The sequence below is a fragment of the Artibeus jamaicensis genome, unplaced genomic scaffold (assembly GCF_021234435.1).
Source record: "Artibeus jamaicensis isolate MK-2021 breed Jamaican fruit bat unplaced genomic scaffold, CSHL_Jam_final contig_585, whole genome shotgun sequence".
NCBI lineage: Eukaryota > Metazoa > Chordata > Mammalia > Chiroptera > Phyllostomidae > Artibeus > Artibeus jamaicensis.
The window spans coordinates 6,351,626-6,378,653 of record NW_026521894.1 but is presented as its reverse complement, the minus strand read 5'-3'; the positions used below and the strand labels follow the sequence as shown (position 1 = coordinate 6,378,653).

At 40.4% G+C, this 27,028-nt stretch overlaps 1 long non-coding RNA gene and 1 pseudogene across 1 annotated transcript; one reads left to right on the top strand and one right to left on the bottom strand.

Moving 5' to 3' along the window:
- The first annotated feature begins 265 nt into the window (after nt 1-265).
- Nucleotides 266-12,995, top strand: LOC119062814 (6-phosphogluconate dehydrogenase, decarboxylating-like; annotated as a pseudogene).
- Nucleotides 12,996-13,399: 404 nt separating this feature from the next.
- Nucleotides 13,400-24,940, bottom strand: LOC128628192 (uncharacterized). The gene is made up of 3 exons (XR_008392520.1): nt 24,805-24,940; nt 14,088-14,194; nt 13,400-13,506 (listed from the first exon to the last, which is right to left on the bottom strand). It is a non-coding gene; the product is annotated as an uncharacterized LOC128628192 (long non-coding RNA).
- Between the last annotated feature and the right edge of the window lie 2,088 nt (nt 24,941-27,028).

Here is a 27,028-nt window from a genome sequence, read left to right as displayed (position 1 = left end):
GCAGGACTTAGGTAAAGAATGGCTTATCTGGAGGAAGGTGTACAAGGCATGCTACACCTACCCAAAGCCCTTGAGGCCCACTATAGTTAGCTCAGGCTGAGAGAAATATTTTAGGATTTCCCCCTTTGAGATTTCTGGGCCCTTTCTGTCCAAGCCATTTGGGCAGAAAAGGAAAAATCAGTTCAAGGTGGAGCTCACAGACTGCCCTAACCTTTCACCAACCCAACCACTTCAGCCAAACTATTGAGTCTCTCGAGGGGCGATGATGAAGATGGGCTCCTTAAGTGAGGCCTATACTGCAAGTAATCACTCAGGTAATGAGGTCATAGGTATATGCCCTATGAAAACAGAAGGAAGAACACACATGTCAATTCACACAACAATCCCCAAGCCAGTCTCTGTGCCTGTGAGACTGTCTTTTGGGAAGATATTCGGTTGCAAGGCCTTTGCTGCAATGACATCTAATAGTGGCAATTAGACAGGTCCTTCCTGCCTGTAAATTGAACATCTTTGGTGGTATCACAAACCTGGTTTCAACTTTCAAATGAAAACAAAAATTCAAGACAGCTGTGCCATTCTGACATCTAGTACTGAGCATTGTGATTTCTCCCTAAGATCACCCTCATTGTCATTGAAGGGACTACATTGAGTCCCGCTTTTAATTTTGCCTGTTTGCATAAACACACCAAGAGCAGCCTGGATCATCTATGATCTTTAAGTCTGCTTTGCTGGAACTCACACAGGAAACCTTTAGATTGACTTCTCAGTTTGCCCCTCTGGGCACAGAAGCAGAGGCACACGTCTGCCATCTGGCTTTGCCTGTACCAGTTGTTTCACTCAAATCTTTGAGCTTCCACTGTGCCTGCTGGTTCCTTTTTTAGCCATCTTTCAGGAAAGCAACCTTTGCTGGAAAGACTATCACGAACCATACAACCAACCAGGGTATGAGGCTCTTCTCATGGGCTTTTGCTAGCTTCATGAGTCAATCCAAGTTCCTCAGGGTTTTCTGGTGACAAGAACCCAGACATGCCTTCTCCAGGAGTGACATCCCAATCAAAATACTGGTTAAAAAAACTACTATTTAATGACTGGTCTTATTGGATTCATGCAAAGAAAACTTATGTCATCACTCACTCCTTCAGAATTCCAAATTTTGGAGGGATCAGGTAGGGAGGAAAATAAAAACCGTGAGGGAAAATCCTTTTCCTTCTGATACCAAGATTGCATCTCTGTGTTTTATACCTTCCATTACTAACACCATAATTTCTTTCCAAAACTTCCACATTTCCCTTTATCTTTACAGCTTCCCACAGACCTTCTGCAACATTCACAAACCTTGTATAGCCTTTTTTACCCATCCAGATTTAACCATAATTCACTTTTAATCCCTGTTCCTTTCCCACACTGGGAAGGACTATACTTAAACTCAGTATGTGACAGCTAAAAGTCCCTAGCACTATAGGCATCTTCTACTAAAAGTCACTAGGTTTGCAGGGACATCCTGCAGCTTTCTGAGGCTGACATCTTGCAGACACCCTACAAATCAGATGGTCACCCCTGGACCCCAGTTCATGACCTTTGGAACCAGAGCCCTCCCTATCAGAGCCAGTTGCACAGAGAAACTGACTGATGCAGTGCCCACACAGCAGCAACACACAGGCCATAATATGTAGAAAACCCTTAGCCCACCATGTTGCCTAGTTCCAAGATGATGGAACTCTCATGGGACCCATCATCCAAGATGGCAGCACCCATGCATGCTGGGCCATCCTTCATGATGGGTCACTCACAAGGCTCATCACCCATTTTACCCAAAATGATGGCATACCCACATGACTTGGTGTCTAATCCCCAACATACATGCAAGCTCTGCTTACAGAGCCTAGGTTCTGGGTATGCAGCTGATCTGCATGTTTACGCATCTCCTCCCAGAACTGCTGTTTCTCATCTGGGGAACAGCAGGTGGTCAGAATTATGTACAAATCCCTCCATGACATACTAAAGGCTAAAGTAATACCCTGCAAATTACTAGTGAAACATGAAGGGTCCTCTGAAAAACTCCCTAGCTAGTCTTTATATTATTGTAAATCAGTTATAGAGAAGGGCACTTGTATCTTTTTAGTGCCTTCAGTGCCTGCTACCTCCCTCAAGGGTAGGAGTGTAGAAGTAGCAGAGAGATAAGAAGCACCACTCCGAGTATGTCCTGCAGGGCTGAGCTTTTCCTCACCTTGTAGCTTTAGGTTGTCCATAGCATAAGGTGGTAGAGAGGTCGCTCCCTCTAAGGTAGGGTTCAGAGACTCCAGAACTCTGGGATTCTCTTAATCTCCCTTGAGAGACAGGTGGGGAACTAAGGAGGGTATCTTCTAGTTGACAAACACATGGGCCTGTAGGTTCTGTCAGGGTGGGGCTGGAGCAAAATGAGGGATCTCAGTATAAAGCCATAAATGCCTGCACGGAAGGAATTTCAGGCCATTTTCCTTCCCTCCAGCAGATAGATCTAACTGTAAGGTAGTATTATAATTCGTGCTCCCATCCTTATGCCATATCTCTCTGTCCCCTAATTTATACTGGGGCCAAACAGTGTTACAAAAGAAAACTAATCACTTCCTACTTTTTTAGATAAAATTTATCACAATTGCTAAGAATGCAACCCAATGGTGATTTGGAAGGGATGGAAGGTGTGGTTCCCATCTCGACTGCAGTGATCCTAAAAAGAAGAAAAAAGGCACAAAGATACTCCCTTGCAATCCAGAGGCCTCCCTCTTTGCTTGCCTCAGGAGCTTTCCTCGTGGGACACAGGGTGTCCCCTGAGATCCCACCAACCTACCAGACATCTAAGGTGAAATAAATCCTAGGGAGTGTCAGCTGACAGAAATCTAAAAGACTTGAGAGGATTGCCACAGTCTACTTCTGTTTCTTTCTTTTTGCTTAATTCAGAGGTATTGAGTTCCCTGGACACCATTTGCAGAATTCACAGTCCTACTGAGTGTCCAGGCTGCAAAGAACTGTTGGGAAGGAACCAGTCCAGCATCCTTGAGCACTTGCCTATAATCCTGACAACCCCAGACTCACTGCCTTACCCTTGTGGCCCAAGTACATTTCCATTTCTGTATTCTCCATCTATGGAGACCCCCATTTTCCTGTAAGCTTTCAGGTCTGGGGCAAAGGAAGTGTCTTACTGGAAAAATAGCTTCTGGCCCCATAAACCACCAAGAGGGGCACCAAGATGATCTTATTATAAAATGACTCTTTTCCAAATCACAAAGAAGACCCTCAATTATTCTATCTAATTTTCCAGAGCTTTAAGAAATTGTACCTGAGTCTGAAATTTCCCCAGAAGGAACCTTAAGAGGTGTCTAAAGCACCCCCCTTCATGCTGGAGGTGGATCTCATAGAGAAATGACAGACCAAGAGGGTAAATCAAAATAGCCCTACAGAGGCAAGTAAACCACCTTAGAATTCCAAATTCAATTAATTAGGTAAGAGTGGCTCCATGTGGCCATTCTAGTAACAAATGACCAGCAGGTACCTGTTAAGCAGTTCTAGGCAATGTTGCTGCTACTTACATGCCAAAGATGGGAGGGACCCATTTTTGCAACTATACTTAGCGATGGGACTATTAGTGACCCCAAGGTAGATATTCTTGGTACAAAGACAGCAGGAACCCTTCGTACACAAAAGGTAAGTGGGGTATGAAGTGCAGGTATAAAGGCCAAAAGTCAGTCAGGGAGAACAAGCATAAAAGACTATCTGTGGGCCTGATGAGGAGACTGCAAAAGGAAGTCATAGTGCAGGTGAGGCGGTGACCAATATTCCATATGGAAGGTCCAACTATGCCTATTGAGGGAGTGTCTGTGGGATGGGGCAGTGTCTTGTGGTTTTCACAGTGTGCCTGACTATTGTGCGGACATTTCCTAGTACCTGGCAGAGGCTAAGGCTAACCCCGTTCCACACGCAGGTTATGCTATCATGGGTGTCTTCAAGCAGCATGTACCCTTGTGTCTTTTAACTGCCAACCATGCCTACAATTTTAGCGGCTGACCTTCCATCAGGGAATATCAGACTCACCGAAACGAAATAGATGGCAATGGAAAGGGGCATCCTGGGTGTCAGAGCAGTAAAGGGGCTTACCATTCTAGCATCTTCTCCTGGCTGGCTCACCAAAAACTGTCACAGGTGGGCACAGGTAACCAGGTTCTTGAAGATCATGACAGAGAATTGAACCGATCACCCAGAGTTTATAGCAGAGAACATGGGAGCAGGCCAACTCCAAACAGAGATTGACCTCATGGGCTGGAGGGACTCTATTCTTATAGGGTGGATCCTTCCTGGCTAGTTTTGGCAGGCTTTTACTGTGACAAGTAGTTGTAAAGCTACTGCACATGTGGTCTCCCATGGTTTTCCCTGATTGGCTGCAAGGGAATGGACCCTTCCTCCTCCTGGGATCCCCCTATACTAGGTTTGCCTTTCCTATCACCAGAGAATTATAGCTCTCCATGTTAGAGATTGGTTAAAAGGAAAGAAATTATTCATTCAAGTTATACGACTTAAGAGTAATGACTTAGTGTCTTCATCAAAATCCCTTAAAACACCCACAAACACACAGAGTCCTTCCTTGCCCCCTTTGCCCGGTCCAGAATACCATATCTCAGGAAAAGAAATAGAAGTCTGTGGCTCAGGTACACCAGGTTCTTCCCAGTAATCTGTGCTTGGCTGGCAGGCCTCCCTCAGTTCCCAGCACCATCAGCTGTATCACTGGAGTCTCCAGTTCTTATTCCAAAACCACATGGCACCTTCTCATGGCCCACCAGCAAGAGTCCTTTCCCCCTTTTCCTTCCTGCAGCATCTCTCCTGTTCTTCAAAATTGCTAAGAGAGAGCTCTGCATCACTTCTGCATCTTGCTTTCCAGCTTCCTAAGCTGTGTGACAAAGGTAGACCCAAAGCCATGTGGTGATTCTCTGCCAAAGCTGAGTGGTGGTTTTCAGCTAAAGCCGTGTGGTGATTCTTGTCATGGCTGCCACGCCTGATTTTAAATCCCTGTGTTAATCTTCCTCTGCAGTCACATTTCCTACTCTTCCCACGATCAGCTACACTTGCCAGCACTCCCACATTTTCCAGCTTTACTGGGCTGCCATAGTGAGTCTGGGAAGGTGTGGCCCCATGGTGTGGAGCCAATCATCTCCAATCTCTTACATAGGCTCTGTAACCAGGGGGTGTTGCCTCCCAGTTACATCTTGGGTAGAAGTCATTCCCTTCTCCCTGGCTCAAAGCATGGCCATAGCTATTTAATATACCTATGAAACCAGTTAAAGGTTCTAGATATGCTAAATGACCATTGTAGAGGTTATCTGCAAAACTGTTGCTATGCAAAACAACTCAGTGGCCCTGCTCCATGTATCCCAACCCCCAGCTCAGACTTGTAGGGGTAAGAACATCCCATATTTTTAATATTTCCTGAACACCCTGAGTTCTGAACCCAATTATAAATCATTATTTTGGGGGGCCCCTGGCTGCACCCTCTTACACACACATGTACATACATGTAAATCCAAACAATCTATAAACATTGTGGATTCCAGCTTCTGAAACCTTCTCAAATCCATCCACTTACCTCTGTTACAACTGATATCACACAAGTACAATCATCATTTACTCAACTACCATCTACCCACTTCCAATATTCACCTGGCAGCTAGAATAACCTTTTTTAAATAAATAAATTCAATAATGTTGTAGTTCTGCTTGATACTCTTCAATGGCTTTCTTTTGATTTTAAAATAAATTCCAGACATTTTAATGTGGCCTTAAAATCCCTGCATGGTCTGTCCTCTGCCCAGCTTCCCACACTGATCTCTTCTTGCCGGTCTCTTCCTTCCAGTCCTGTATCAGAAGCATCAGTCTCCTCTCATTTTCCCCAAAGGATCGAGCTTCTGGTCACCCCAGAGCCTTTGAACATACTGTTGCCTGTGTGTATTCTTTGTTCTCCTGGCACCTTGCTCTTCTTTGCTGTTGCACTTGTTATAAATCATTTGTGTAATTCATTATTTAATATCTATCTCTAAGCCCAAATTTTCAATTCTACGAAGTCAGGTACCAAGTCTGTCTGATTGATTTTTATACCCAGGCCAAAATAGGCAATTAATAAAAATCATTGCATGAATTAGTGAATTAATTTTTCCTCCTATGATTTCTGGTTGTTTCACATTTGCTCCCTGATTGACCATAAGCGTCTTGAAGACAGTCATCAAATTTTCAATGAAATCTTATGTTGGAGAGAGTTGCAGAGCTGATTCAGACATGATCTTAAACCTAGTAGAGACAGAACATGTAAACATGCATCATACAACATTCAAAATGTTATAATGTACAAAATGAACACAATTATTTGCAAACACAGAGTGTAGTGGCCTTCCCAGAGGGGAGCTAGCCGGTGAGTCAACAGGATCTGGGAGAGCAAGTAACTAAGTAACTGAGGAGTAAGAACAAAGAAATTCGTATGAACTTCTATCAGCAGTTCCACTTTCTTGCTTCTGTAAGCTGCTTCCTGCTTTCACGCCAGAAGTAAGGGTCCAAGTGACAGACTGCCCCCCTCACTCTATATAAGCCATTACTCCCCACTGATTGGGGCCCAGAATTTGGAGACTGACTCCTCTGGGTCCGCGCGCATGAAAATAAACTTCCACTCCGAAAGCAGCTGAGTTGTTTTCTGTAACAAGAGGAGAAAGGGGTTAAATCAGTTTGGTTGAATCTAGGGAGACATATCACAGCAGATGAAATTGAAGTTGACATCTTACAAGACATCTAAGGGTTCACAAGTGACAAATGGGAGAGCAATCAAGACAGCAAGGTCGGAAAAGTGCAAAAGATGTGATGGTTTTGATATAAGAAAAGGAGGGGGTTGTTATCTATTTCTTGACCATAACCTCTGTCACAGTTATAAATGTGTTCAGTAAACATTGAATTAACATTTCTGATGTGCCTTTTGAAGAACAATGAGAAATGTGGAAATAACAGTATGTGTTGTAGTATGCTTGGTAAAGTCAAAATATGCTCTTAAATAGTGAACTTTCTTCCATTTTCAATATTCAACAACCTTAGAACAATTATACTTGATACTACTTCAAGGAAACACCAATAAGAATGTCATTTCTGGGGCTCCTTACATGTTTGGTCAAAGCAGCTTGCATTTGAAAGCTCACTGAAAAAGGGTTCTGAGATCCAACTGAAGGTTTACTCACAAAATTAAACTTAAGCTTTGCCTTAAACAACACTGTTCTCTAGAAATGTCTTCAAATTGAGACTACAAAATTTTCTGTGTTTCTGGCCTGAGAGAATGATAGGGTGACATTCTCTTAACTCAGTGCTGACACTTCTAAACAAATCTTCAATCCCTCTCCTTTGAAAATCAAGACGTGTACCTTTACAACACCTTTTATTGATCCTTGGCATGCTTTCATCCAAGGATAATAAATACCAGGTTTCTCTGCTTTCATGTTTTTTTTTCCTGAATCAAAACATAAAATAGAGATGTCACCAATTAATTAGCACTTCAGAAAAATCTTGCCTCAGCCTTAAATATCTTTGTTGCTTAGCCTTAACTTTTAGGAAGCAAATCAGTCCCTCACTATTTCCTCAATTTTTGGAGAATTGAAAAAGGTAACAGAGGATGTCAACTTATTTACATTTCAAAAAGAAGAGAAATGTTTAATACTACTTGTAAATTCTCAATTGTTTAAATAAAATACAACCAAAATCATTGAATTTCTGCTTGTGAAAAAAAATGGATGAAAGGAATGGAATGTGTTTATACAAAGCTTCTCTCTCCAGGAACAGGTGAGGATCAGGAGCAAGTAACAATAGAAGTTTGATGCTTTGGTTATGTCATGATTTTAAGTAGACAGTAAGTAATCGGAAGTCTCAATTAACGGCATCTTAGGTAAACACTTTCTACTGTTTCATATTAAGATTTGTCATTTTCTTGTATGGTTTGGTTAGTTTTTCAAAGTTTCCTGCTAATATTACTAGTTTATTATAGACTATTACATTAATGTTTTATTTACATCTATGTTCAAGACTTTTATTTCTGTACTTAAGAACCCTTGGGTGGGATTCATCATTCCTGCTCTTATACTGAAGCACACTGCCTTTCAACAGAAATGTGTCTTTTTTTACATCATTGAAAGAATCTCAAGGAAGAACTGGGGAAGGCTGGAGCCCTCCATGACAGACAGAACAGCTTAAAATGAAGTTACATTGAGCATCACAATCAGGGGCTCTAGACCCTGCTCCACCCCAGCCGGCTGTGGGACTGGGAGCTATCCCCTCAAGGAATGGAGGCGGGACCTAGAAGGAGAAAGAGGATGGTTTCAAGGCTCCTTCTCACCTCAAAGTACCAGGCAATGCTTCCCATAGTTAGGCTAGAAAACACTTTAATATTCAAGATTTATCCTTTGGCTGAAACCCATGGCGAAAGTGAAAAACACTTTAATGATTTAAGAAGATATTTAGTTGTCACAAAAAAGGCAATTTTGTTTCTTCCAAACCTCCAGATTGTTATGGAGACTTTTCTGCTGAGTCTTATTTTAAAAAGCTTATGCACATGCAGACTGACATAGCCACAAGGAATTGAAGAAATTTTAATATCTGATTATGTAAATGAGACTAAACTTTCCTTATTTAAAACTGTCGGATGACTTTGAAATGGGTAACATTAAATCACTGTCAGAAATGTTCAATATTTTCTCATCTATGTACAATGGTTTCTCAGTAAAGGAAAGCTACAATCTAGTTTCTTAGGCTAAATGGCCATTTTCCACTTTTTCCCCAAGCTTGCTACCAAGCTTGTCCCAAATGCAAGAGAATAAAATTAAATAAATTTCTTTTGTGTGTGTGTGAGTGTGAGTGTGTGAGAGAGAGAAAGAGAGCAGAAAGTTAAAAAAATATCCTGAAAGGCACATTTTAAAAATAAAATTTTTCTCGCCCTGGCTGGTGTAGCTCAGTGGATTGAGTGTGGGCCTGCGAACCAGAGGATCGTGGTTCGATTCCCAATCAGGGCACATGCCTAGGTTGCAGGCCAGTTCCCAGCAGGGGACGCACGAGAGGCAACCATACATTGATATTTCTCTCCCTCTCTCCTTCCCTTCCCCTCTAAAAATAAATAAATAAATAAATAAATAAATAAATAAATAAATCTTAAAAATATAAAATAAAAATTTTCTCAAAAAGTATATGAATTTTCTTTAAATGACACATATAAGGATAATATTGAAATGAGGAGCCCAAAACAAATAATCTTTTGCTCAAAGACTTTCCAGTTACACTGCATTTTTAGTGTATTTATAATAGTTAGAAATCCAAATGTCAGGATTGATGGTTTTTTTCATCTAACAACATGACAATAATCCAGTTTTAGTCCTCTTAGACCAAACATATATATATATATATGTTTGTGTATACACATATACATATACACATATCAATTGGGGGATTCTGATGAAATCAGAACCTTTCTTATTTCTGTTCAGAATATCATGTTCTGTGAAAAATATGCAGGACTTGGGGGAGGGGGTTGCACCAGTGGCTGTAACAGTCTGCATCCCATAGCATGTCCTAAAGGATGATAGAGATAATCTGTAAAACAAACCAGTTGCTGTTTAGTCCCCTATATTTTTATTACTAATCTTTTCTCCAACAGATTAAAGCACTGTTCTTCATACATATTAAATCTAAATATTTCCTGATTGAAGGCTTTCTAAAAGTAATAAATAGCCAAAGTTAATTAGTAATAACTACTTTAACTCAATAAATTAGAATCTATTTAGATTCTAAATAAATTAGAAGGAAGAGAGGAAAGAAGGAAGGAAGGAGGGAAGGAGAGAGAGAGGGAAGGAAGGGAAAAGAAAGAAAAATATCTCAATTTAATTTGGAAAAAATAAACCAGGGTAGCTTCTCTGTTCTTAGGTTCAAAAAAGAGACTAGAAATGAGGGAAATTAGTATTTATTGAAGTTAGATATTCAATCCCAGCTAAGTTGCTGGGATTTTTAAATTTTAATTTATAGCTATATCTATCTTTTATCTAATGTAAAGGTACTTTAAAAAACTAGACATCGAAGCAAATAAAAACGAATTCTGTAAGTTAATATCAGAGCCTATAGAAGTCTTACCACTTAATATGGCTGAGAACTCAAAGTCATGTACAGTTTCCTAGAGATTTTTGATCCCAAAGTAAAGTTTATTTTTTTAAGTTTTATTTTTTCAATTACAGTTGACATTTAATATTATTTTATATTAGTTTCATGTGTACACCACAGTGGTTAGGCAATTATACAATTTACAAAGTATTCCCCTTAATAAGTCAAGAACTCAAGTACCCACCTGGCACCATACATAGTTATTATGGTATCATTTACTGTATTTCCTATGCCATATTTTTATATCCCTATGATTATTTTGTGACTCCCAATTTGTACTTCTTAATTCCTTTACCCTTCCACCCATCCCCCCAACCCCCATAACATCTGGCAATCACTAGTTTGTTTCCTGCATCTATGAGTCCATTTCTATTTTGTTTGTTCATTTATTTTTGTTTTTTTATAATTCCACACATATGTGAAAAGATTCTTTGTCTTTCTCTGTCTGACTAATTTCATGCAGCATAATATCCTCTAGGTCCATCCCTGTTGTCTCAAATAGAAAAATTTTATCTTTTGTGACCAAGTGATATTCCATTGTATATATGTATTATGTCTTCTTTCTACTGATGGGCACTTTAGTTGCTTTCATATCTTAGCTAATTTAAATAATGCTACAATGAACATAGTGGTGCATATATATTAGTATTTGGGGTTTCTTCAGATATGTACACAAAAGTGGAAGTGCTGGGTCATAAGGCAACTCTCTTTTTATTTATTTGGGGAACCTCCATACAGCTTCCCACAGTGGCTGCACCAGTCTGCATCCCCACCAACAGTGCACAAGCATTCCTTTTTCTCCACAGCCTCTCCAACACTTGTTGTTTGTTGATTTATTAATGATGGATAGCTGTTTTGACAGATGTATGAGACATCTTCTTGTGGCTTTAATTTGCATTTCTCTGATGATTAATGACGTTGAGCATCTTTTTTTCATTTGTCTACTGGCCATCTGTATGTCCTCTTCAGAAAACAGTCTATTCAGGTCCTTTGTCCATTTTTTAATTGGGTTATTTTGGAGACACTAAAATAAACTTTAAATGAGTGTTAACCATTACTTAATTATATAATTCAGCTTTGAAGATAAATAATACTAAGTACAGCATATACATGTTCCTTGAGCATTTGGTTCTTTAAAAGTCGATCTTTGCTAGTAACTTTTAAAGTCTAAATAATAATGTGTTGAATAATATAAAAATTAGAAAAGCATTTACATCTACTTAATCAACCTACTAATGCTATGATGATCCTCTGTCACCTAGTGGTATGATATACGAATTGCAAGGGACACAAAAAATGAAAAAAAGTCGGTTACCGAGATTATGCATTAAAATGCTGATGCCCAGTGGCATGCGTCCCTTGCTCTCCACCTCTCTTTTGCTCCTGCCCAGTCACCACCCCTGGCACCGCCCAAGCTGCTATTGCACTGATTAGACTGGCTGTCATGAGCCAGAACTTAATTTTGAACAGAACTGACCATGGCTTTGTCATCCACGTTTTTAATAGAACAGCTTCCAAAGTTGATGATATCTTGGCCATTGAGGCAAAGGGAACCAAAGTGGTTACTGCTCACACCTTGAAGGAGATGGTCTTCAACCTGAAGAAGCCTCAGTGGATCATACTGCTTGTGAAGGCTGGTCAGACTGTTGATGATTTCATTGAAAAATTGGCACCATTGTTGGACACTGGTGACATCATCACTGGTAAATGAAATTCTGAATATCGAGATACCATAAGACAATCTTGAGGCCTCAAGGCCAAGGCAAGCTTGTTTGCAGGGAGCAGCATTAGTGGTAGAGAGGAAGGGCCCCAGTATGGCCCATCACTTATGCCCAGAGCGAACAAAGAAGCCTGGCCCCACAACAAGACAATCTCCTAGGGTTCAGCTGCAAAAGTGGGAACTGGAGGCCCAGCTGTGACTGGGTGGGAGACAAGGGAGCAGGACACTTTGTGAGGTTGGCGCACAATGGGATTGAGTATGGAGACAGGCAGCAGATCTGTGAGTCCTACTACTGATGAAAGGCATCCTAGGCATGGAGCTCAATGAGGTGGCACAGGCATTTGCGGACTGGAACGAGATAATGCTAGACTCATTCCTGACTGAAATCACAGCCAATATTCCCAGGTTCAAAAATAGTGACAGCATTCACCCATGCCAAAGTCAGTGACAGTAGGGGGCAGAATGGCATGTGGAAATGAACTGCCACCTCAGCTCTGGAGTATGGTGTGCCACCACCCCTGTTACAGAAGCAGTCTTTGCCCCACACTGATCACCTCTGAAGGACAAGAGATTTCAAGCTAGCCAAAAGCTGAAGGGTCCTTAAAAGATCCAGTTTGAAGGTGATAAAAAAATCATTCCTGGAGGACATTCAAAAGGCCTCCTATGCTTCCAATATCATCTTTTACATGCAAGGCTTTATGCTGCTAAGACAGGCAGCCACTGAAATTGGCTGGACCCTCAAATATCATGGCATAGCCTTGCTGTTGGCAGGGTGGGTGGCTGTATCATCAGAAGTGTATTCCTAGGGAAAGTAAAAGATGCATTTAATCTAACCCAGAACTTCAGAATCTACTTCTAGACAACTTCTTCAAGTCAGCTGTCAAAACCTGCCAGGACTGCTTCACCACTGCCCTTCCCTTCCGTGACAGTCACAGACACGACAAGCTGCCAGCCAACCTGCTCCAAGCTCAGCAGGACGACTTTGGGACACACACCTATGAACCCTGAGCCGAACCAGGAGAGTTTATCCATACTAACTGAGCAACATGGGGGCAGCATGTCATCTGCTTCATACAAAACCTAATCAGACCTGTGTCACCCACCGTGACTGCACAGGCAGGGACATTCCATTGCCACACAACACTGCTTACACACCCTTTGCCCTACTTTCTGTTCTGATATTTTTAAATAAATTGTCATAAGAGACTCCTGAAGTTTGCAGGAACAAGTATAAAGGACACATGGACAAAAACAAGGGGTGGGGGTGGAAATGGAAGGGAGGTGGGAGGTCTTGGGGGTAGGCTAGGATGGGAGTAAAAGGCAGAAAATTGTACTTGAAGAATTAAAATTAAAAAAAGAAAAGAAAAAAGAAAGTAACTTTTACTTGAGCAAATGAAAAAAAAGAGAGAGAGAAAGACTCCTGAAAAAGTAAGCCCAAGTTCATTTGTGAAGTGTTTCTATGAGAACTATCATGCGCTGTGCCCTTACCTCCTGGGACTGACTGGCAACGGTCATGTGCTCTACAGGAAGAGCCCCCTCCTTGAAGCGGTCACTGTCCTCGTGTCTGGTGGATTAGGGAGGCCCCTGAGTCTGCCCTGGTAGACAGATCACAAGGAAGGGAAGGAATCTTTAGGAAGCTGCTCAGACTGGATCCTTTGTATCATCCAGTTGAATTCCCTTTCCTACTTAATAAATAATAAATAAAATAAAATGTTGATAATGCTTACTTATATCTATCTGCATGGCATGATATTAGGCCATTTAAATTTCTTTTAATTTATTTTTCTTACCAGTCTTTTATAATTACGTATTGCTTAGGTAAATAAAAAAAGAAAAGCATAAGAACTGAAAGAAATAAATGGTACAGAGAGCCGATGGAAAGAGAAAAACGGCACTCAACCTTATTTCTTCAGTGGTCTAGGGTTTTAACAAAAGGACTGAAAAAAACTGCAAAAAAATCCCTGACATTAAAAAAAAAAGTGGAGAAGATTGAGTGCAAGAGAACAGAAAAGAAGAAAACACAGAAAGATAAACCAACAAAAAGATAGTTTCAGTAAACTATCCTGCTACCCTGAGAAGTGGGCAGGAGCAGAGATGTCCCATGCATCTGCCACAGAGAGAGGAAATAACCAATGAGATGATTTAATGCATTTTCTCATGAAATCTTTGGTCTTACCTGGTGTACATGCAGCAATGCATCGGTGTCTTTGTTTCAGGGAATTGAACGCCATGCCTTCAAGTGCAGCAAGTTCATCAGTGGCATCATGCCACTCTTCTCTGTTTCTGCAAATATAGGAAACTCCTTTTCACCACATGGGTTTTCCACATACCATTCCATCGGGAAGAGTCTACTCTCCCATCCTCTTCCAGGTTTCCCCATGGCCAGCTCTCAGTCCATCTCCACATCTCATTAACCTGTCCACTTCTCTGAGCTCTTGTGACTACCCTGCTCTCCTATCCGAAGCAGCTGCAGCCACAGCACTATATGCCCTACATACCCTGCACTGCCCCAAACTTTGCTTCCTTTTTTCAACCCCTGCCTCATGGCTTTCAGAGCTCTTAGCACAATTTGCAACGACTTTATTTATTTCTTTGTCCATTTGTTTTGTCTTCCTCATTAGAATATAATGTCCATGAGGGCAAGAGCATGTCTGTCATCATCACAGTTATTTTTCGGTAGACATATCGTTGGTACCCAACAAATATTTGGAAATAAATAAAGGGTCTCATGGCAACCTAGTACAGTAGACAAGGCAGGAATTATTATCTGCATTTCACATGTAAGGAAATCTCAGAGATGCACCAACAGTCTGCCCTGAATCATACAATCAGGACCATGATAGGTCTCTTTAATCAGGTGTGAGACTGCCTTTTAGCCAGGGGACATTGGGCACTTCACCTAAGCTCTATGCCTCCATTTCCCCACAGGCAAAATAGGGAATGTAATTGTAATCTATCTCACTATTGCTATGAACATTAAGTAAGTCAGTACTGAAAAGCACTTAGAGCAGCACCTGACCTAGGAAACACAATGTGGATGGTCACTATTGCACTGACCTCTTCAGCTCAGAGCTGTCCCAATGCCCTTTTCCTGCAGCATTCATTTTCAAAAGCACAAATGTCTTGCACATCCTTTAATGGTATTTAAACTTTAAAATAAAGATTGTGATAAAAAGCACATAAAAGCACCTTGGCCATGTGACTCAGTTGGTCGAAGTGTCATCCCATCACCAAGAGGCATCAGGCAACTGACTGATGTTTCTCTCTCACACTGATGTCCCTCTCTCTCTCTCTCTCTCTCCTCATCTCTATCTCTATCTCTGTTTTTCTCTCTTCTATACAAGCATACCTTCTGGTGAGGATTTTTTTAAAGACATTAAAACAATGGTAATTTTATTTATTTATTTATTTTAAAGATTTTTTTTATTTATTTATCTTTAGAGGGGAAGGGGAGGAGAAAGGGAGAGAAACATCAATATATGGTTGCCTCTCACATGTCCCCTGCTGGGGACTGGCCTGCAACCCAGGCATGTGTCCTGACTGGGAATTGAACCGTGATTCTCTGGTTCACAGGCCTGCACTCAATCCACTGAGCTACACCAGCCAGGGCAATTTTAAAATATACTCTATTAAACTACAGTAAAGAGGTGGGTATCCACCACCTGTCTTCCCTCTCCCTGGGCCACCACCTGGAAACACCACTCTAAGGAAACAAAAAGCCTTTACTGGGTGGAGTGAATTTCAAAATGTCAGGGTCATGACTTTCTGAATGCACAATAATTTATGTCAATTATCCAGTTTAGGAGAAAGGGAAAAGAATAAAAACTTCTGAACACGAGGAAAAGGTAATGGAGGACAGGAAGCTTCTGGAGAAAGGAACATTATGAAATAGGACTTGAAGAGTTAGTAGAGAGTTTGGGGCCTCAATTGAGTCCTCAGTCATCATGTCTGTCACTGCTGCACCAATACCCCCCGAACAATCCAGATACAAAGATTCTAAGGCATGAGCTGAGCTGGGCTGGGCTAACAGCCCTCACAATGTTAACCTCTCTCTGATGCTTGAAATTTAGTGGTCTTTCATTTTACATTTAGAAAGCAGGGCTTAAAATGTATTTCCTTCGGGAAAGGAAATCTATTGATCTAATTCCACAAAAAATATGTATATATGTATATATGATTCTAGATCATATCTCTGTATGACGGCAATAGCACTGAAGTCTTAATGTGCACATGATGGACTGCACGTGGGAGAAGTGGACAGTGTTACAGCTCAGAGCGTCTCTGAAGGGGAGGCAGGCCATCAAAGGCAAAAGGACACCTTACAATTTTGCATCTGGCTGACTGCTTAGTAATTATAACCTAGGTCCCCTCTTGGTGCCTGTAAAGGGAGGCTTGTTTTATAAGCCTTCAAAATGCATTATGAACATCAGTTGTTGTTAGTGGCCCAAACTATGAAAAGGCTCAATTTTCCTTAGCCTTTATTTCTGAATTACACAAGATGCCCGTTAGCTTCTTTCGGCAATACAGGCTCTGACCACTAGAGGGAGCTGCTTCACCAGTTGTATCATAAATTAACTACAGGTCCCACATTCTTGTGGCTGTGACCATAGGTTATCGTTTTATACCAATTCCCTCAGAAGCATAAATCGAGCATTAATCTGATTGTGTCCCCTTCATGACTTGGAAGATATACTCTCCTGGCCTCAGAGTTTTAAAGATTGGGATACCTGTTCACCATACTGAGTTCTCAGAGACCTGGTTTCCTTTAGCAGCCTATCCACAGACTGTCTCCTAGGCAACAAGACCTCTGCTTCGAATGAGAGAGAAACTGAGAGTCCTCACAGGTAATTCCATTGTAAAGCAAGTCAAAAGCACAATCTTCTCTTCCATTTCCCCCAAAATACTCATTTCCAAAAAAATCGCTGGGTGCTAGCCTACGTAAAACAGAAACCTGGGGAGAGTATGGGCCCAGTGATTTACAGTGAGGTCAAATCGGGGTCCATGCTCCGCCAACTAAGACCCAGGTAGCAAGTGTGGGCAAAGTAGGAAGGGATCCATGAGACTGGTATCTGCAGCTAGAAAGGAAGAGGAAAACAATAAAATTTATTTGGAAAAATGAAAAATTTCCAACTGGCTTCTGTGAGAGTTTGTTTTGTGCTCTGAAGCATATTCAAATTCAAACAGTCTTTCAAAGGTTTGTCCACAAATTTAGAAGAATGAACCAATGTCACAGGGGAGAAGGAAAGAAAACTTTCAAAAAGCATCTGCAGATGGTGGAAGAGAATTTCTATCTCTCCTGGAAGCTTTAACATTTATGAATCTTAAATAAATATAAAATAATTTATGAATCGTGCCCTCATTTCAAATTGATATCTCATTCATTCATTCAACAAAATTAAGTGTTTTCTATGTGCCAGAAACTGTCCCAGAGACTAAAACATATGTATGGGGCACAGGCACTCAGAACAGGATCAAGGTTTCTTTTCTCTTCTTTTACTTTTTTAAATTAAATGTTTTATGTTTGAGATGATTGCAGATTCACACTCAATTGTAAGCAATAATACAGAGATCCTGTGAACCCTTTGTCCAGATCCCCACAGTGGTGACACCTTGTGAAACCAGAGCACAGTGCTGGCATTGACACGGTCATTTCTATCACCACTAGGATCTGTGATGGTGCCCTTTTACAGCTGAATTCTATTTCCAAATATTTTTAGAGAATTTTCTCTGTTCTTAGAAGTCTTAGAATCTCTTGCCTAGGAGCAAGGAAGAGAGTAGTCAGATTTCTGCTTCTAACTTCTTAAATAAGTTGATCATGTGCACTTTAAAGACAAGAAATCCATACATATATATATTTTTTTATTTCTAACTTGCTAGAGCCAAACTTTAGGGAATGGGTGTGGTGGATTCCTTTGCAGACTTCCAAACATTAAAACTCAGAGAATATGCCCTGGCTGGGTGCTCACTTGGTTTGAGCATCATCCTATGCACCAAAAGGTTGTAGGTTCAATCCCCAGTCAGTACACAAACCTAGGTTGAGGGTTCAGTCCCTGGTGAGGGTGCTTACAAGAGGCAATGTTTCTCTTTCTCTCTCTCTCTCCTTTCCCCTCTCTCTCATCATTAAAATAGGGGCTATGAGCAATTCACTTTGGCAATAGAGAAGTTACATAAAATCACATGTTTACACACATGAGGTTTATGAGAATAACTACCCTGCTTAAATTTAGAATCCTGAATGGACTTCGAAGGGTATCTAGTCCAATTCATATTGTATTGAGAAGAGACACACTGATAAATGGGGGAGAAATTCTCTCAGGATCAAAGAGATAGTAACAAAGCCAGGACAAGGGCTCCCATCCCTGAGGCACCGTGATATGTGAGCATTCAAAAATCCAGAGTCACTTTCACCCATATTAACTGATGGTGGAAATCACGGGATTCAGGACATGAGCACACACAGCTCCTCTGAGACTGGGGCAGACCAGCCGCCACTGGCGTCTGCAGGAGGACTTTCCTGTGTAGCTCTTTGCTCTCACTGATAATTCCTTTTGTTGGTGACTTTCGGTTTTGTGCACTGCCAGCTGGTCATAACTGGTTTAGCCTCTCTGAAAAACATGTTGAATTTTGTTTTAAAGTCTCACAGTGGCATTTCTGAGCTAACAATAAAATTGTGTTGCATCATCTGACATTTTCAGATGATCAGCTATACTACTCTCCTCTTTCCTGAAAATAACAGAGGTACGCGTGGATTTTAGAATTCTGCTCTTCGAACAGCCCAGTGCAGAGAACAATAGAGTTGTATCCCAGACACACTTCATTTCAGAGAATTCAACTGTGGAAACTCGTTCGTTATTCTCAATCCCAGAATGCAAGAGAGACAAAAACAGAGAGACAGAGGGAGGCACGAGAGACAGATAATCGAGAGAGACAGAGGGTTTCATTTCCATCTCTTGCCTCAATGTTTTTAAATAAACTCCAGTGAAATAACTGACTTTATCTTCAGGAAATTCTCATAAGAGCTTATTTTCCCTCATTTCATGAGCTGCTAAAAAACATAGAAACAAATGTATATATATATATACCAATTAGCTTGAGAGTATTTGTGTGTTTTAAGAGCGGGGTGCATTTTAAATGTGACCTTACACTTGGTTTCATTTTAGTTTTCCTATCCATATACTTTACCTTGCCTTACACACCTATTTTTAAATTTTATTTTACATAATTATTTTTGTAGCCAGTTTATAAAAACCAAGATATTAATCAATCAATATGCTTTTTCTATTAGTTTCAGCCAACATTTTATATACCCCAGTTCAAATTATTTACCCAAATTGTATCTACAACACAGAATGAAGTGGACAGAAAACAAATAAAGGGGAAAACCTGCTACTGAGGATTAAAAAAAACTTTGATCTAATAAATTTTATATTAAATTTTGCAGACTGTGAAAATGGATGACAACATGAAACAGATGTTTCATTGGTGCATTTTTCACTCTGTCCATATGGGTGTGCACTGAATTTTAAGTTGTAATAAAACTTGAGTGAAACAAGTGTGAGATTTAACTTCTTAAAGATAAGGGCATATATCTTCTTTTAGCAGCTTCATCCCAATAAAACAACCACAATAACTATTTTAACAATGAAATGCATTAATGTGTTACATACTCTACAAAAACAAAAACTTAAAAAAACTCAAACAAGAATATTCCCTTGAAATAAGAATACAGTTGACCCTTGAACAACGCAGGGGGTTAGTGGCTCTGACCCCATGCGGTAGAAAATCGAGGTTTAACCTTGGACTCTACATCCAGCCCTTTGCATTCGCGGATTCAACCAACTGTGGATTCAGCCAACTACAGATTCAACCAACTGCGGACTGTAAACAGTATTTTTGATCCAAAGCTGGGAATCGATGGTTGGAAAATCACAGCTGTGATTTCAAAAACTCTGCTTCTGATATGCGGTTGGTTGAAGCCACAGATGCAAAAACCCAGGATATAAAAAAATAACAATCATATTTACTGAAAAAAATTTACCTGTTTGTGGACCTGTGTAGTTCAAACCTATGTTGTTCAAGGGTCAGCTGTAGTTACTTAAAAACCTATAGCAACACAAAAACAAAATTTTTAAATCCCTTTTGTTCTTTTCAAATGGTAAAATAAATAGGCCCCCTTCCTTTGTGTCTTGTACACAATTTAGGAGCTCCAGGAAAGCATTTGTGCTAAGATAAATAAGATTATCAAGATTGTAAGTCAGAGTACCTAACAATTTCTCTCTTTTGTGATTCTTCACTCTAAAATTGCAAGTTCTACTTCATTGAAAATTACAATTGATTTGTAACTTTTTTAATGCCTATATATTTTAGCTTTCCCTAATCAAGAAAGCAAACAGGTATCCCAGTAAAAGGTCCTGAGGAAGGCTGCAAGCATTATACGATGCCTTGTTGAGTGGGTTCAGAATAGCTTATAACTTATTATCATAAAAACAGATTGTCATCAATAGCTTAATTGCTGCATGAATAATCTCAGAACCAGTGAGACCTTCTAAGTCTTTTTTATTGTAAGCAATCACCACATAAAACACATGCCTTCTGGGATTTGTTTTTACAAGACACAGCTTTCTCTAGTTTATATTTCTTAGTGTCAACATGAGATGTCTAAAAGGTGAAAGAAGGTGGCTATTCTGGCTATAGAGATAATACTGTATGATGGTTTATGCAGTAGATGAATAGAAAAGTTGCACATGCAGTGAAATATTGTCGAGCTAATCCTCATTAGCATCATAATATTTGGCACTGAAATTTAATAACTCTTTCTGCATGTTGATGCCCAAAAGCATCTTAAAATTAATTAAACTGCTACAATAATATTGGATGAAAAGGATACTGTTAACCCAGTTTTACAAATGAGAAACAGCGTTATCGAGATTAAGGAAGTGATCTGGACAGATTTTTAAAAATCATTCATAATACTGCAATATGTCACTGGTAAAATGGAAATAGGCAGAGGCACCCACCACCACTGTTGTACTCGGTGCTGCCTTTTCATGGAACAGAAGCCAGGGAGTGGGGGCCCCTGGTGTCATGGATGTTCTCACTCTTCTGCCCTGCTTTCCCTCTGTACTAATGAAGTCTAGATGGATTTGCAGTCCATGGTTTTCAAAATGAACACCTTTCTTCAACTCCTTCAGGGCAGCAACAAGTTCTTTCATTTACTCCAAATTTCTGCATATTTCTCTGGCTCAGATTCATGAAAAGTGCAGGTAAAAGAAGAGTTCCTGGGTTGGGCAAAGTTAAGTAGGCTCCTTTACTTCAAGATTTCTCAGAGCCCTTACTATGCTAACATACACTGCAAAACTCCAAGAAGGGAATGTTATTTGCAGAATCATATGATCTCCAAGTCTCTAGCTCATGGATGTAGTGTGTAGAATAATGGCCTCCCCAAAATGCCTGTGTCCTTATCCTAGAACCTTACATGGCAAACAAGAATTAAGTTGGCAGCTGGAATTTAGGTTGCTAATCAGCTGACCTTAAAATAGAGAGTTTATCCTGGATTACCTGGGTGGACCAGTAATGACAAAGGTTCTTAAAATGGAATTGGAATGAAAATGGAATTGGAGGCAAAAGAGAGTCAATTTAAGAGTGATGCAGCAAGGGAGACGCTACTGGCTACTACTGACTGGGATGGAGTGAGGCCAAGGGATGCAGGCAGCCCACAGAAGCCAGAAAAGGGAAGGAAACGGATCTTTCTTCCCTGGAGCTTCCAGAAAGAACACACCCCTCCTGACACCTTGTTTTTAGCACAGTGAGACCCATTTCAGACTTTTCACCACCAGAACAGTAAAACAATAAATTGTGTTGTTTTAAGGCACTGAGTTTGTGGTTATATTACAGCAGCCATGAGGAACTAATACAGTGGGATACCGGTTAATATTCTCCTAACACGTCCCAGAATTACAGTTCTCTGTTATAATTTGGGAGAGGAAACATTATTCTACTGAAACAGTGGCCCTCATCAAACTGGCAATCAATAACTATTGCAGACCGAGTAATCCATTGTGTAAATATTGTTGGTTCTTTGTCGCTGCACCAGCCAATCTGTTTGCCTATCTATTCCACTACCTGCCTACTTTTCATTTTAAAATAGTAATTCCTATAAACCACCTGGAGAAGTCTCTCAAGTGCAGATTTGATTCAGTACTTCTGAGGTGAAGACTGGGACTATGTGTTTCTAACAAGTGTCCAGGTCATGCCAGTGCAGGTGAACTGTGAGCCATACTTTAAATAATAGAGAGAGGACAGCCCATGTCAGATTTTGCACGGTTCCCTGCCCCAGAGACCTTTCTGTTCTCACAGAAGCAGGAGCAAATCTTCCTTGCCCAGGTGTTTAGGATCATTCCTGCTCATACACAGAAGAGATTCCAGCAAGTTTAGTTTAACACTTGGGACACAGAGCTTCTAGTTCATAGAGTATATTTAAACTATGAAATGAATATATTCTCATGAAACCCAATTTGTAAAATAGAGGAAGAATAATTTTAATCACCCACAATCCTAGCACCCCAAGATACACCCTGTTAACAGTTGGATATCTTTCCTTCAAGACTTTTTTCTCTACATAGATTCTGTTTTACATATTTGAAATCATGTTGCATATCTCATTTTTCTTCTTAATACCATATACATATATACATACAGTGTAGCAAATTAAATTATTGGTCCCAATTATTCACTCCCCTCTAATAAGGTTACATAGCCACGGTAACAGAATTATACATCCACACTCTTGCCACTCTGGTGAACAGTGTCCAATTTTTTGCTGCCTTCTAATACAAATATGCATTCACTCTCACCAAGCTCGTGGGTGAAGAGTACTTCCTCACACCTAAACACTGGGCTCGATCGACCACGTGACTCAAATTGGTCAAAGGGATATTAGCAGATGAATTCTTTTTAAAGTTGTTTTTTTTTTAAACAAAGATTTTATTTATTTATTTTTAGAGAGAGGAGAAGGGAGGAAGAATGAAAAGAAGAGAAAATCAATGTGAGGGAGAAACATCAATCAGTTGCCTCTTGTACGTGCCTGGACCTGGGACAGAACCCACAACCCAGGCATGCGCCTTGACTAGGAATCAAACTGGTGACCTTTCACTTTGAGGGAAAATGCCTAACCACCTGAGCCACACTGGTCAGGGCTAAAGTAGGTTTGCTTGTTTGTTTTTAACTTAGGTATGAAAAGGCCAACAGATCAGCACATAGGGCTTTTGAAAAAAAAAAGTTTGTTATACTTAGAGATGGCAAGAGAAGGGGGCATACACAGGCCACACAAGGAAGCACCAGGGTATGTCAGGAGGTAGAGAGAATGAGGGAAAATTGTGGGCAAGAACTTTATTGTGGTTTCCCTGGGAAGGAATAGATGAGGCTAGAATAAACAGTTTCAGCCAGTGCGAATAATTTGCAATGTACTCTGTGGTGTAGAGGCTGTCGCTAGTTGTCTGGTACTGGCCCTGGGGTGACTGAGTGAGGGGATTATTGACCTGGAATTAATATTTATAGACTGACATGAAGGTGATGTTTGGGGTTATGGCCTCTGATTTGGTTTGCATGTGAATGGTGCACTCTTCGAAAGCTAGTTGTTTGCCATTTCCAGGAATTAGCTCTCCCTGGGAGGGACAGTCCCTCCAATCAGCAAGGCCCCAAGATGTCAAAGCATTAAAAAATCATTATTGATACACCATGATGAAAGCAGAGGCCTGGAATGTGCCGACATGGTTGTTTATAACGAGAAGAGTTCACACAGCCACAGTTGCAGAACTACCGCAAAGTGGGATAAATCTGTACACGACTCATGGCCAAGAGCTAAGCCAACTGGTGCTCAGCAGGAAGCTGAGCCAAACCTGTCAATCCACATAAATGAGAAACAAATGTTTATTGCTGCACGCCTGTAAGATTTTGTAGTTGTTTGTTACATAGCATTATTGTGGCAATAGCTGAATAGGACTGGAAATTATTACTACAAATGGGATGCTGCCATGATAAATCCCCAAATATATGCCATTGGCTCTGGGACCAAGGAGCAGGCAAGAAAGAACTTGTTATAGGAGGATGGGAAAATGTTAATGCATGTTATATACAGTGAAACATTGTTATAATGGTTACATGCAATAAACCAAAAGACAGAAAGTGGGCCCAATAAAGCTGGGATAAGGAGCAAGCTAGTTTCAAGCCACAGTGTTGATGGAGTAAGTGGGTTATTGTTAATTGCATTTGAAAAGGTACTCTAAGAGATGAATTCGGGGGAAACACATGGCTGGCTTGAAGACAGAACTGAGAGTGAATAAACACAGCCCAGAAATCCCAGAATTTTCAGAGATAAAAAGTTGCATTGAGAAAATTTCTATCAGCTTAAACTAAAAGTGATTATGACTCTTTGAGAAATAAAAATACTTCTGGACTCGCCTTCCTCCAGGTTTCTTCAGGCAGGAAGCAGGCTGAGAAGGTTGCTCAGCCACCAAATTAGGCGCAGTCCCCAATGCTGTCTTTAGACTTGGCCAAGGGGGGATTTGTGCAGAGACAGACCTCTCAAAGAGTGGATCCAAGAGTCTAGAGGAAAAAAATCAGACTAGGGTGTGGGGACTATTCCCAGGGAGCAGCAGTGGGACCTAATGCAAGAACACGCCCTTCCCCCAAGGCAGAGGAACCCTCCAACTTTTGCCTGCAGGGATTTCACAACTGCTGCAAACCTGAGACTGCTATCTGCTTCTCACTCTTCCCCAATTAGAATGGGGGTATTTACTGTGGTCATCAAGTTCCTGTTCCACTTTTGTATGTTGAGTGGGGTAAAATAACTTGTGTCTTTACTTTAAAGGTGCCTGGATTAAGAGGAATCACACCTGGAGTTGATGTAGATCCAGTGATGCTATCTTTCCAGCCTGATGCCATCATGGAAAGAGGTTTCTGGGATGTTTGGTTGGGAGGAATGTAAACAATAGCAATAAAGACCAGACTGTCATTGGTTGAATTACTGGTGTCAATTCTTTATTCCCCTATAATAGAAGCACACATATACATTCTTGTTACATTCTCATGGCAGACAGAGGATATTTCCCCACCCCTCAGCTTTAGGCTCACCCCTGTGACTTGCTCTGGCCAATGAGTAGTTAGCCAACCATGAAGCAAGCAGATGCTTCAAGTGAGCTGTGCAGTTATTCTTGCCCTCTTGTGCTCCAGCAGCCTGTCATGAAAAGAGCTTCCCTTCAGTAGCAGATGCCCCTTTAACCTGGGTTCCAAAATGAACCCTGTGCATCATACCTGAGCCTGCAACCAAAGCCAGCTCACCCAAGGCCAAAAAACAAAGCCACATCCCTGCCGATCTGTAGACACAAGCATGAGAAATACAAGTTTACTGTCGTTATGTTACCTGAGTTTAGTGTTTGTTTGCTATACAGCTTAACTGGGGCAATGGCAGACTAAGACGTGTGTTTTCCATGATATTACACGTTCTTTAAGAACCTTTGTAAACACATCAGTTCCACTGAATACGTTCACGTAAGTAACAATTCTCTGATTAGGAGACATTTAGGTTCTTCCCCAGTTTTACTTGGCTTATTTTTTTAAACGTATTTTAATAATGCTATAATAACATTAATGTCTACATTTTTCATACTTTATTTTTATATGGTTAAAACTGGATAATAATAACTACTTCATAGAGTTTTTGTGAGGATCAAAAGACTTAAAGTATATAAAGCGCTAAGCGTATTATGTTATATAATAAACATTCAACAAATAATTGTTTTGTTTTTTTTGTTGTAGAGTCTTAGAAGTTGAACAAATCAAAGCTCTTCACATGAAATGTAAGCTGCTTACAAAAAGTTATACTAGTTTACAATGCTAATAGCAGCATAAGGATTTTAGCACACCTTCAAGCAACTGCAATTTTTTTAAATCTTGGCTCTTTTGACAGGAAAGAAATAGCATCTCACTGGTATTTCAATTTATATAGCTTTGATAACAGAATGAGGCAGACACTAAAATAAGTTTTCTAACCACTTGTACGTTCTTTTCCGTGGTTGTCAGTTTCCATATCAGTCTCCATCAGTCTTCAGGAGGCTGGCCTTCGCCTGCCTGCCGTACCTCCCTCACGCCCAAAGCCTGACTGAGTCCTGTGCCGCCCATGGTCCTGCATGGCCACTGAGCACTTGAAGTGTATAGTGCCATGTGTTGATGAGATAATATTTTTAATATACTGGATTCAATACAATGTATAACCTGAATTTATCTTACCTTTTTCTTTTTTACTTTTTAAAATGTAGCTGCTAGAAAATGGTCAATTACACATATCTATGGAGCAGTGCTGGTTAGACCTTTAAATAATTACTTGCTCTGAAATTCTCTGTGGTTCGAACACTCCAAGCCCTCACTCTCATGTAGGGTCCCCCTGGTCTTGCCAATCAGACAGTACATCACTGTGGTCTATTGTCCTGCCTTCTGGATAATGCTGTGCTCAATCTGGATTTCTCAGCTCCAAGTCTTTGCTCCATTATATTCTCCAAGTCCCACCTCAGCCCAGCTCAGCTAGGATCTCTTACACATTCCCAGGTGAAATTGAAAACTTGATAAGAACTTTCAACCTTATAATATGTTTTAAACAGATTCTATTTGTTATTGTTGATATGTTCATATTCTGTGTTCTATCTATCATGGAAACATGATTTTGCAAAGTTCTCTACATAGTTTGCATTGAAAGGTCACAAACATACAAGGCTAATAAGCAATTTCATATATTTTTCAAATTCCCCTTCATCTGCCCACACTTTCCAACACAACTCTGAATCCTCCCAAACCACATTAGCGAAGATGACCAAAGGTTGTGCCTATAGCCACTAACACTCAAAAGTTCCCCCGACACCAACGGCAATTAACCAAAATGTCAGACATTTACTCATAATTCCTGGGGATTTTTAGTCTAGACAGCGGGGTTAATATGTGTCAACCTGCCATGCTATGATATGAGAATTTTAAAAACTCACAAAGGATTCAAGAAAAAGAAGTTCTTGCTAATGCAAGGTAGAATCAGTGTATTAAAAAGAATTATCATATGTCACTTGGAAATTC